Source organism: Rhinolophus sinicus, linkage group LG03 (genome assembly GCF_036562045.2).
Source record: "Rhinolophus sinicus isolate RSC01 linkage group LG03, ASM3656204v1, whole genome shotgun sequence".
Lineage (NCBI taxonomy): Eukaryota > Metazoa > Chordata > Mammalia > Chiroptera > Rhinolophidae > Rhinolophus > Rhinolophus sinicus.
The window spans coordinates 24,722,110-24,734,638 of NC_133753.1; the positions used below are offsets into that span (position 1 = coordinate 24,722,110).

At 49.3% G+C, this 12,529-nt stretch overlaps 1 protein-coding gene across 2 annotated transcripts in view; it reads left to right on the forward strand.

The window, feature by feature from the left end:
- The first annotated feature begins 663 nt into the window (after positions 1-663).
- Positions 664-12,529, forward strand: part of MIDEAS (mitotic deacetylase associated SANT domain protein) — a 62,005-nt gene continuing 50,139 nt past the window's right edge. For both annotated transcript variants that reach the window (XM_019733442.2, XM_074327229.1), the window contains exon 1: positions 664-801. The gene's annotated coding sequence lies outside the window, so the exon portion shown is untranslated. The remainder of the gene's footprint in view (positions 802-12,529) is intronic.

Genomic DNA, 12,529 nt, shown 5'->3' on the forward strand with positions numbered 1-12,529 from the left:
CCTCAGGACTCCACCCTACGGTCTAAGTCACTTTTGGCCAGTGAGGAAACACAGAATGCATCAGGCCCCAAAGAGATCTTCTGTATTGAGTGTAAAGAAGAGGTGGAAATCGTGGGGGAACAGAAACCATTATGCAGCCTATACTTGGGCCCCGAATAGCCCCATAAAGTGTGGTATGGTAAACGTCCTGCACACTTAACACCAGTGGAAATGATGAAGGACAAGCGTGCAGACCTTTTGAGGAAATGTGGGGAGGAGACCAGTATTTTAAGGCCTTGCTTTGGCGTTATTTGGCAAAACACAGAGCACTCTACTTTCTGACATGACCTTCTAGCTTAATACCAAACTGAAAAACTTTCTCTTCTCCCTCCCGCACCACTTTGTTTGGAGGTTGGGTGTGTTTTTCCTGGAACCCCAGCTCTCAGGCGTCCCTAAACCCCAACATCACCTCCAGACTCAGCCAGACAACAAGCTTGGACCGCACTTCTACCGCTCGGAAACGAGGCGGCTGGAGCAAGCCTTCTCTAGAAAGGTGCAAGCTCCGCGGACGGCCGCCGCTTCTCCCTGCAGCCCAACGCGTAGAGCCGGGAAGAGGGCGCCGGGGGCCCTAGGCTTGTGTGCAGGCGGCTGCAGGGCCCGGCGCGCCACCGCGCGAGCTGCTGGGTCAGAGCCCGGGCCGCGCCGCCGGCTCCACGAGGAAGTGACGACTGCGCCGTCCCGACAGCAGCAAAGTTTGAGTCTGCCGACCGTGATCGTCCGCGCCCTGCACCCCTCAGAGCTGCCGCGGGATCCAGCGCGCAGGTGAGCCGCGGGTTCGGAGCCCCTTCCGCCGCCAGGGAGCCGCCTTGGGACTCAGAAACAGTCCGGACCGGGGCTTAGCCGCGCGGGCGGGGATGTGGCGGACGGGCCGCTCTGGGCACGGGGGTGCGGCGGCCGCTGCAGGGAGGGAGCTCGGGGGCCGGGTTCCAAGGCCCGGGCTGCGCCCCGGTCGTCGCTCATTTGCTGCCGGACTTAAAACAGCCCGGGCTGCAGGCGGCTCCAGACTCGGTTAGCGAGAGGAGGGGTGCAGGGAAGGGGCTTCCCGCGGCTAATCCTCCGGGGCTAGTCCTCCGCCCCGCGCCCCCAGCCCATCAGGCGGGGCACCCGGTCCCCAACCCCTCCTGGTGCTTCCAAAGGAAGCGTGCTCTTCCTCTTCGCAGCCCCCAGTGAGGTCGCAGGAAGGAAGTTACAGGAACTTTCCCCCCACTTTTCTTTCCTCGGCCCTCCAGTGACGAAGAGCAGAGCAGCAACTCGGAAGTTTGGGAAAACAACCCTCGGTATTTCCAGAAAGCAAAACCAGAATTGCCCTCAAACCCCCTTCAAACAAATCCCTTGTAACTCTCCACCCTTTCTCCTCCTATACCATGTCCCAAACCTGACAGTAATAACTGAGGCCTAACACTTTGCAATTTAGCCATAAGAACTGTCAGCACACCCACGTACATATGATAGTGTTTTCTATATAAAACTCCGAAACCTGCTTCCAATGGAGTCCGTGGCATATCGCTCTTTTCTGTTTTCTGAAACTGCTGGTGCTGCAGGAATGTGCTGGGGAACTTGGATGGTGATTCCCACTGCTCTTGGTAGCCTCGTGGCGCAGGATTTTTTTAAAGGACAGCTGAGTTTATGACAACCCTGCAAAGTGGCGGGCCGGGCAGGTGGCCCCCGGGCTGGGAGACTGCAACTGTACCAACAGCAGCCGGGCAGCTGCGGGGACACGTTGATGTGTGCAGGAATGTTAAGTCGGTGCGGTGGAGACTCCGACACGGGAAGGCTAGAGGTTGAATGGTGTGGTTCCTAGCAGCAGCTTCCTGCCGGCCTGTAATTACAGTGCGATTGCACAGTCAGGCATTGTTGGCGTGGATGTTTATACACAGGCTATTGTGCAAGACTTCTGTAGCAGGGAACAAAACGCACATTTGCATTGCAAATGTCCAGGACAGATCTGGGCTTGAGTTGCAGTCAAGTTCTCTTTGGCCTTTAACCTTAGCTAGGTGATTTATTTCTTTGCCTTTTCCTTAACCTAGGACCTTGGAGGGCAGGATCCCTCCACTCCCACCCTAGGCAGCCTGAAACTATCCCAGGGGCTGTACCCTTATTTGTGTCTGTAGAAAATGTGGGATGACGTCAGCAGGAAAAGGAGATGCGAGATGGCTATCGGTCTCCCTAAACGGGAAAGCAGTTTGAATTATCAGAATTGCACAGTGGCTTGATTGGGGCCTGGCTGCAAAGAGGACACATCAGACATGTGTGACTGAGCTGGCTGGCAAGCTAGACTTTGAGCCTTGAAGTGTCAGCTGCAGAAACTTTGTAGGTGGGTCCTAATTCCTTTATTGTGTTCTGGGCAAAGGGAAAAGTGCTTGGGCTTTGAGACTGTGTGTGTCTGTGATGGTGTCTGGGGTGGGGGTGGGGGAGGCAGAGGAGTGACTAATGTACATTTTCACCAGCGGAGCCTCCAGAACCACTTCCTGACCAAGACCTGCTGTACAGGCCAACGTGGGGTCCTCGCAACCCACTGAGCTGCCAGCCTGCAAGTGTGGGAAGAAGGCAACAGGTTCTCCTTGAGGGCTTCAGGGTAGCTAACTGTAATAGAGGGATTTAAAACAGTCAAAAAGCATATACATGCTGCATGCAGAGCCATTCTTCTCACGTCTCAAATCTCAACCCAGTCTCTCCCTGCTATGGGCGGAAGACTCTCACAGGGCAGCACCCAGCCCTGCTGAGGGTACAGTATGAGTGTACTGTGCGCTCGGTGGCACCACCCCACTGCAGTGTTTGGCCAGCCTCTCAGAGTGTCAGGTACCAATGGTCCTGGCACACTGGAGTTCCCCTGTGCCTATCCTCCTCAACCAAGTAACTGAGTTTCATTTGGAAGGAAAATGCTGTTTTGCAGCCTCGTGCCAGCTGTATGTCATGAGCACACTGACCTTTTGTCAATCCAAAACATTAGGGCACAATCCCTGGCAGACACCTTTGTGCTTCCAGAGGGAAAACATGTGTAATTAGAACCTTTCTGGAAATTCTGGTATGTATGGACACAGTTGCCACAGGGGAATGAGGTTTAAAGCAAAAACACCACCACGATAGGAGTTCCCATGGGTTGCACAACCCCTTGTTCTGGGTTTTTACTGGATTTGACTGTCAAGATCCTGGTTAGCTGCCTTACCTGACCTGGGCTGCCTTAATAAGGTCTACTGGGGCCCAGCGCTGGGCTTGAGGGTCGGGGGATGGGAGCAGTTCCTTCTGACCCCAAAGGAAAGACAGCTTTGTCTTTGGAATCCTTTGTGTTTATATGGAACCTGCAGACACTAAAAGTAACCAAAGGCCCTTCAGGAGTGGGGGCAGGAGAGCGGAGGAGAGGGATTCCTTGCAAAGGCCAGAGAAAGAAGGAAGCAGACTCCCTGGATTTGTGGAGCCACCTGGAGCTGTCGTCTGCCCATATTTTCAGTTCAACCTGGCTGTGTTTGGTGCATAACTCAGGCCCGGCCCCTGGCTTGCTTGGCTTTGCCTCTGTATCAGCTTGTCCTGCAGTTGGTTGTTCACAGCCCAGTTTAAGGCCGGAAACGTAATCCTGACTTCCTCTCCCACCTTACCTAAATGCCAGTTTATGGCCTGAAGTTGCTGCCCAGTTCACGCCCTCCCTGCACCCTCCAGCAGCCCTGCCTGCTGCCTCGCTGTGCACAGTTAGGAACAATATTGAAAAAGCTCTGAATCAAAACTTAACAGATTTAAAAAATCATGTTATTGTTTTAAGGGGAAAAACTATTGGAGGTAATTCGGGAGCTCAGTGACTGGCAAAACCCCCCAAAGTGCCCCTGAGAGAGGCAGATGGAGAATTCTCCTGCAAGAGGGTGGTTTTAGAATGGAGGCTTTTTATGCTCTCCAGGTCCGATATTTATATTTCGGTTCATCAGCCAGCCTCCTCCCAGCTGCCTCACTCTCTACACCACAATCCCGCGTTTTGACATCATGACTAACCTCCAAAAAAGGAGGCAGAACACGCCCAGCCAAAAGAGGGCATTCCAGACTCTGAAGGAAATGCTGTGCTTTTCCAGAGGCCTAGCAGTTCTGTTCTGCAAGTTTGTTTCCTTCTTTAAAACGTGTCCCCTTTCATTGCTCTTTCTCACTGAAGCATCTCTTTGTGAGATCCTTAAACCTTTTTTTCCTCGTCTGCATGACACAGGGCACTGCTTTACGACTTTATGTCTCAAGTACCACTTGAAATACACACAGAGCTTTGAATAAGCCTGGAATAAAGGGTTCCTCTGTAATCTCACTTAAAATGCCTGTTTGCAAGGGTCACCCTCCTGCTCAGCAACCTTCAATGGCTCCCCACTGTCTACGTGGTAAGGATCAAACTTCTAGGCTAGCAGTCAGGGCCTTCTACACAGGGGTCTGGCCTTAGCTGCTCTCCTGCCTGAACCTCCACTCTGACCCAGTGACCCACTCTGTGTGTTTGTCCAAACTGCTGGTGGCAGCATTCCTACCTCCCATGCCTCCCTGGAAGGCTAGAATGCCTCCTCTTTCCTCTCTTCCACGTGGCTCAGTCGTGCTCCCCTTCCAGTTCTTCTGTTCATGCTCTCCTCAAGAATTCCCCTGTCCCACCTTGTGGGCTTCCCCCGGAGATTCTAATAACATCTACTGGGGCTGCAATCTGAGAAAAACCGTAAAACCCAGTCCAAGGATTTTTAGCTTCTCTTTGGGCCATGGCTCTGATCACACCTTTTATTCCGCTTCTTAAATGTGCCTTTGGGTGGATCAGTATGATTGCTTTTCAACTAAACTGGAAGTCCCTGTTTTATGTCTTTGTGTCCCAGGGCCTGGTGCTCCACTCATAGCAAATCCCAGTAAACCATGATGATAATCATACAAATGACAATATTGTCCGCTTGTGCGTAGGCACACAGAGCCAAGCCAAGCACCAAGGAGCGCGGTTCCCAATGTTTATTCTGAACAACCAGTGCTGCCTCCTTCTGCCGGTTAATGTTTCTTTGGCACCTCCTGGCTTTGCACCTCATGTTCTGCTCCATTTCCAGCACCTCTTCCCCCTGGTGCCAGACAGCTTCTGCACTGGCTTGTCCTTGTCCTGATTTGGGACCAATAGACCTGCCCCGCAGTGTCCTATGCCTAAGCACCAGCTCTTGGGGAGGAGCATTCATTGCCTGGGTTGGCCTGGCCTCCCAAGGAAACCAGACTGATGGAAGGAGACAGGCCAACTCTCAGGCAAGACTTGTGAGGAAGGCAAAGAGATGCTTCCTGGTTGGCTGCAGGTTTGTTTTGCCCAAACAAGTATTGAACCTATAAAACTAGGTCAAATTATAAAACTGAGTCTTAGGGTGGTCCTAGCTAAACCCTAACATTGGACTTGACTAGGTGCATTCTGTTGTCTCCACCCAGTTCTTATGCTGTTAATCTCAACTTTGCCATATAAACGAAATTCTCCCTTTTTAAATTGAGTATAATTTACATACCATAAAGTGCACCCTATAAGCCAGATTCTTTAAAAATAAAATCTGGTAGATTCTCCCCTCTCCTCCCCAATGCCAGTTTTCTATTCAAAAAGGTAATACATACATATATTTCAAAATGCAAAAATGATAAGTTATACAGTGTAAGGTAAGTCTCAAAAATAATTTCAACATAAACAAGAGATTACCATACATATACACATATGTGTAAATGCAATAGAATTAGAAAAATGAATATCTCTTTTAACCTTGAGGGAAGGAAGGCCATCTTAAGAAAGATGCCAGGCAGAAGCCATGAAAAAATATTGATAAATTTGATAACATAAAACTTTGAAAAAATAAATTTCCCATCTTGTAATGGTTCCCATATCCTTCAATGTCTCTGTCTTAGGCAACTACAGTTTGTCATTTTTTTCAGCTATGCTGCCAGGTGTAACCTCTGCAGATAGAAGAAAATATGAATATATAAACAAATTCTGGCATACTGTACACTGGGTTCTGCATTCTGTGTTTTTCACGTAATGTGTCTTGGAGATTGTTTTGTATCAATGCATATAGAGCTGCCTCATTTTTTCCAATGGCTAAATTGTTCTCCACTATATGAAAATGCCATAATTTATTTAACTAGTCTCCTGCTGAAGAGCATTTGGGTGGTTTCCAGTCTTTTGCTACTACATATAACATTGCAGTTAATACGCTGAATTCATTTTTAATTGAAAATTCTTGATGAATGTATACAGGTGAAGCTGGAGTTTGCATAGAAAACTGCGAAAAGTTATGCATAAACTGCATTTAACAAACCAATCTTTTGTAGAATCTGCTATTTCACCAAATAATCAACTTTTAGAACTGAATACAACCTTTGGGACTGTTTTCATCCAGCCCCTGTTTATACGAACTGCAGTAAAACCATCTCAGAGAGTCCTGAGGTTAAGAATGTAATCCCGTGGTAACTCTGTCATTTTTAACTAAGGTTCAAAGAGGATAAGTGACTTCTCTAAGGACACACAGCTGTTGAATGGAAGATTCGGGCACAAACCCCACATTCCATTTCCATTTGCCATCCTGCATCAATCATCTTAGTCACCATACTCCGCACTTCGAGCATGTCTGTCTGTAAACCAAGGATTCCATCTCTTCAGTTTCCTTAAGGCAGCACACAAAGATTTAAAAAGAGGAAACTTAAAAAAAAACAAAAACAGGGTGGAGGTCTTTAAGAAGAGAGTGGGGTGCTGTTTTAACAGTCTTCTTACCATTGTATTATCTCATTGCAATCTTAGTTGATCTTAATTGCTATCAACCTATATGGAGTCCCTAAAACCTCCTAACCAGCCTCAGTTGGCCAATAAGATTACTTAGTGTTTTCTAAGCGCTGAACATGGGTTGGGCAACACTGAGGAAAAGGAGGAACCCTCCCAGTTCCTAAGATCCCAGTTGTCCCATGAGGGAACCACGAGAAGGCCCAGGAATACAGACTTGGTACCCTTTGAACAGCCAGTTAACTCAGGGCCAGCTCCTCTCACTGGGTATTTACGGAACAGCTGCAATGCTGTCAACACTACGTGTGGCACAATGGGGGGTGCAAAGTGGGGTCCCATCTGCTTTTTCCCCCCAGGAGGCTGGCAGTCCAGCTTCTGAGATAGGCTGTACCCAGAAGGAGAAACGGACTCAGGGTGAATCTGTCACCTAGGAGAATGGAATTTGGTGGAGTTGCATTTTCCAGGCGCCAGGTTCTAAAGTCAATGTGTAAGGTGAAAAATAAGAATATAATCAAGATTAACCTTGAGCGTCCCTTAAGAGGGCACCAGGTAGGCGGCAGACATACTGGCTCTTGATACGTAAATTCATCTTAGCCTGTTCCTCCAGTTGTGGAGAAGGAAGTTGCAATTTCTAAGGTTGAACACCAGATGAAGTGGTTGGCTTGAATTTGGGGGCTATGCAGTATGAACTATGTGTATGTTTAAATACTAGTCTCACTCACCATGCTGAGATGTTTGTCCTCTGATATCCCTGAGGCAGCAGGCTCAGGGCTTTTAGTCCATGCTTGCCCCTGAGTAGATGGCAGGGTTGGTTATAAGCTAGGAAATAACCATATGAGGTTAACTAAGAAAGACTTGTAGAACAGGTGATCAGGGTGTCATGGAGAGGAGATCCATGGAGTGGGTTTTAAACTGTAGTTGTATCACCCTGGATTGTGGTTGAAGGGCTTATACTTAGAGTGACCTGTCATTGGTGTGGGGCTGGGAGAGGGCAGTGCCCATATGTAGCAGACATTTTTCTCTGCTCTAAGGCCCTAGCCCTCTCTGTCCGTTCTCCTCTCCTCTTTCCAGGCTCCCTGTTGCAGGCTTTTGTAAGAGGTCTGCAAGGACTCTTCTGTATGAATCTGTGACCACTTTTCTGTGGCCTCCCAATAGCATGTGCTGTGGGAAAAATTAGGAGCTAACAGCCACTCCCCGACCCCCATTCCCACTTGCACTAGAGGTGGTAAAGGTTCAGGATTTCTTCTGCCATCTCCAAGGAGGTTTTGCTGAACTACCCAGTTAGCCTTTAGGATCTGACCTCCCCTGTTATGGAGAAAAAGAAACTGGCCATAGTAGTAGCAGTGGTAACCCTGTCCATCATGGTTTACAGGGTGCTTTCCCTCACATTCTTCATTCTTTCACTCATTCATCCTACATGCATTTATTGAATCCCTACTGTGTGCTTAGCTCTGGGGTAGGTACTGGGGAGACAAAGAAAAGAAAGCCTCTTCCTTCAAGGTGCCCATGGTCTGTGAGGGAGGCAGACATGCACAAAAGTCAAGAGCAGTTAGTGCCATGGATGTCACTGTGAATGTATTCAGGGGTCTGCTGGGCTCAGAGGACAGACTGGTCGCTTCTGCCAGACTAGAGGATGGAGGAATATTAGGAAAGGTCTACGATGGCCCCAGTGCTTTGCATGATACCTGTGCTTAGTGAATGCTGTGGAACTAATGAATGGGAAGCTTTCTGGAGGAGCTGATGTGTGAGCTAAATCCTGAGAAATGAGTAGGCGTGTAGGCATCCACCAGGTGGCAAAGGAAGTCAGGGCATTCTAGGCACAGGGAGCAGCTCAGGCAAGGCCTGGCGTGGAGGTGTGACAACATGGTCGGTTCCAGGAACTGCAAGCAGTGGGGTGTGACGGAGCACTGCTGCTGAGAGGGGCAGGCAGGGGCCAGGCCATGTGCCAGCCAAGAGGTTTAGACCTTACCTCTTAGTGGGGAGTGGGGAGCCACTGAGGATTGATGGTGTGTGTGTGTGTGGGGGGGAGATGGAGAGAGAGAGAGAGAATTTAATTTTTTAATTTTTTTGAAAAATCATCATTCAGCTGTGATGTGGAGAATTGACTGGAGATGGAGGAAGATGGGCAGTAAAGAGACTGGCGAAGTTGTTGCGGTCATTGGGGCAAGATGGAGTAGTGGGAGAGGGAGAAGCTGGGTTAGGAAGGTGTTAAGGGAGCTGGGTTGACAGGACTCGAGGACCAGTTGAGCAAGGGAGAAGTGAAAGTGTTTGCTCAATTTTCTACTTGAGACATAGGAGGAGCAGCAGATTTCGGGGAGAGACAATGAGTCTAATTTCAGACATGCTGTGTTGGAGATGCCTATGGAACATCCAAGAGAGATGTCTTGTGGGCAGTTAGACATACAGGTCTAGGGCAGACGATCCCCAAGAGATGGCAATGGAGGTTGTTGCCCCTCCATGAACTCTAACCAGGCTACCCCAAATAAATATATCATTTAAGTAAAGGTGATTACTTACTGTGCAGCTACAGCTTCAAGACACGTTCCAAACAAACTCAATTACCTCCCTTTAGCCCCCTCTGTCTCTTAGACATTCTGGAGCAGACATTTGGGAATCACCAGAACATAGAAAGAGTTAGAGCTAGGGGAGCAGATGGCATCACCGATGGAGAGCACATAGGAGGTGAGGGGATCACTATTTAAGGGGTACAGTATAAGGGGGGTCAGCAAATGAGACAGAAGGAACTGACCGTGAGGAAGGAGGGAAACCAAGAGAGTTTAGTGTCATAGAAGCCAAAGGAGGAGGGAGCTTTGAATTTTATGAAAACAGAAACCATGACTTTGTGCTCCTACTATAGCACAAGGCACGTAGGAAGGTCTCCATAAGTACTTATTAAATTGAATTGAAATTGACCAACTGTGGATCACTGAGGACTGAAAAGAATGATTGACACAGGAATTAGGTGGTTATTGGGGCTTTGCAATGGAGGCTTCTTATTTGATTTAACCTCGCTGTGAAATAGGCGGTACAGGTGTCACCTGCCCCAGGGTTGAAGTGACATGTGCAAGTTCTAGAACCCAGGTTTCCTAACTCCAAGTCCACTTTTCCCTGAGTTAGTGGAGAGATAGGGAAGAGTTCAAGGGAGCAGTAATACCTTTAATTTCTGATATTAATGCCCCAAGCCAGGGCATCTAGTCAGAACCAGGGACAGGGTAGGTTGTTATAGGCAGCATTTATGACATTTGTCCATATTTGTGATTATTAGGTGGCTGTGATCCTCAGATGTGTGGGTATTTAAGTTACTCTTTTCACAGAGGAACGCTAGAGACTTGATCATATAGGTGTTGTCTTGGGGGCCAAGGAGCAAGTATGGAGGCGGAAGGACAGGGTGGGGGAGTCCAGGTCTTAGATCTACAAATGCAGAAGCTGACTCTGGCCAAATTAAGGAGAAAAGTAATGTATGGAAGCACGCCTAGTGGCTCCCTGAATGCCCTGGAAGGTTGGAGAACGAGGCTCAGAAATTGATGAGGACCTAGGGGAAGTTGGGTGGTTAGAACCAAAGCCAAGGTGATGAGGCCGCTGGCCCTGGTATCACTGCTGCCAGCTGACCTGGATGCTGTCACCCTCTTCAGAATGAGTTTTGAGCTTTCCCTGCTTTTTTGTGCCACTCATTCCAGACACATAGTCCGGGCTGAGCATCTGCTTGTCCATCTTAGGTCACATGCTCATATTCTCTCTGTTGCGGATACTGAACAGCGAGCCTCTGGAGGTTACAGCTTCCCCAGTGGCAAGAGGAACTCTGCCACCCACCAGGACTCACAATGCCCGGTGCCTGAAACTTGGGGACAGGGGCACATGCCAGGTAGACAAGTATCCATCACAGAAACTGGGCCCCATTCTAGCCCTCAGATTGGGACAATTGGACAGTGCTGGACATGGGAGGAGGGGATGGGGCATCCCCCTTAGGCCACTGAAAATATCCACATCTTGATCTTAATCTTTTTGGACATCCTTCTGAATCCTTTAGCTTCCAGCTAAACTTCAGGATTCTTATATGCTCTGGAGAGCTGAGCGTTTCGTTAGCAGTTGGATTTATCCTCTGGAACCTGAATAGTTCCAGTGGAAAAGAGAGGTCATCCCGGCATCTGGAGCCTCCCTGCTCGTTTGATTTCGCTTGGAAAACTTCAGCGCTGCCTTGTAAGGACAGTGGCCCAGGCCTGGCTCTCTCTGGCTGACAGGCAGTTACAGCTTGAATTCTGTTTTTCCTTTGGGGTTGGGCAAGACTGGCAGGGCCAGAAGATGTTTTGGAGGTGCTCCTTTGCTCTTCAGATGGGAGGTCGGAGTTTTGGCTTCAAGCTTGGTTTGTAGAATGATTTGAGGTCCCTGGTGCCCAAGCTGGCTGAGGTGACAGGACTGGGCACCTTTCCAGTTCTGAAGATGTCGACCTAGTGGAGATGTTCTACCCAATAAGCTGCCCGATAGAGAGAGCTAACAGGGTGGAGGCTTCATCGCATCCCTGCCCAGGTTTCTATCCGTATAAGAGGGTGTCGACTAGGTGAGCATGGCTTACTTCTTGCCCTCAGATCTTCTAGTTATAGCTTTCTGAAGCAAGGGCACGATGACTGAAATCTTGGTCATTCTGTTCCAATAATCTTAGACAAAGGAGTTAATTTCCCTTAAGAAAAAGAAAGGGGGGGGGGGGAGAGAGAGAGAGAGAGAGAGAGAGAGAGAGAAAGAGAGAGAGAGAGAGAGAAAGAGAAAAATGCAGTTTTGAACTTACTGATCTCTTGGCTGTGATGGCCACTCATGTTCCAAGAGTTTTTTCCCTTGGTGCCTGGAAGCGGGAAGCTGCTGCCTCCGCGGAGCTGGACATGTCATTGGCTGGCTTCTTGCAGGCTGGACTGGAGGTGATTCCTGAGACTGAGGCTTGGTCATCAATGTGGGGTCAGGTTGGCCCCCAGGAGGGACGGAGCAGGAGTGTTCCCCTCCAGTGTTGGCTCTGGCACAACTTATACCCACTTGCCCATTTTTGTCCAGATGCAATGGAATCGTATTAAAAGCAGTATTGTAGTGGAAAGGAAGTCTTGAAGGATGTTAGTTCTTTTACTAAAACATGGCTTTGATCACGTCACTCCTCTTAAAAACCTTTGAGAGCTGCTCAAGTTCTGCAGGAGAAACCTCCCGTTCCTTGGAAGGGCACACAAGACCCTTCCCAGCTTCCCATCTCTGGTCCTGCCACTCCCTTCCCTAGCGCCCGTTCATGTTCTCCTGTTCCTCAATGCACTTTCACTCCTCTGTGCCTTGTGTATTGTTGTTCGCTCTGCCTGGAATGCCCTCCCTGCCCTTTTCTTCCTGGCTGATGCTCACAGGACTGGCCGGAAGTCACCTGCTTCCTTGCTGCCTTCTTGAGCCTCCATCTTAGCATTTCTGGGACTGAACTTCCCCATTGTAGAATGCTGGCATCAGCTGCTGGCGTGCCTGGCTCCTCACTGGCCTAGATCTGTACTGGGCACATCGTAGGTGTCCCATGGGCAGCTTGAGGGGACGTGATGGAGCAGTGGGCAAGCCCAGGACCCGGCCTGGGTCAGGTGAGCTGGTTGCCTGCTTGATGGCTTCCCTTAGCGCTTGCTGGAGGAGCCACTGCCTTGGTGGCTTTGCTCTTTTTCCGAGCCTGCCAAGGAGTCCCTGGTAAGGGTGGGAAGGGGTTTTGGGGATGTAACATCTGGCACTCAAGTCACCATCTACCTGAGGAGGACTCTGAGG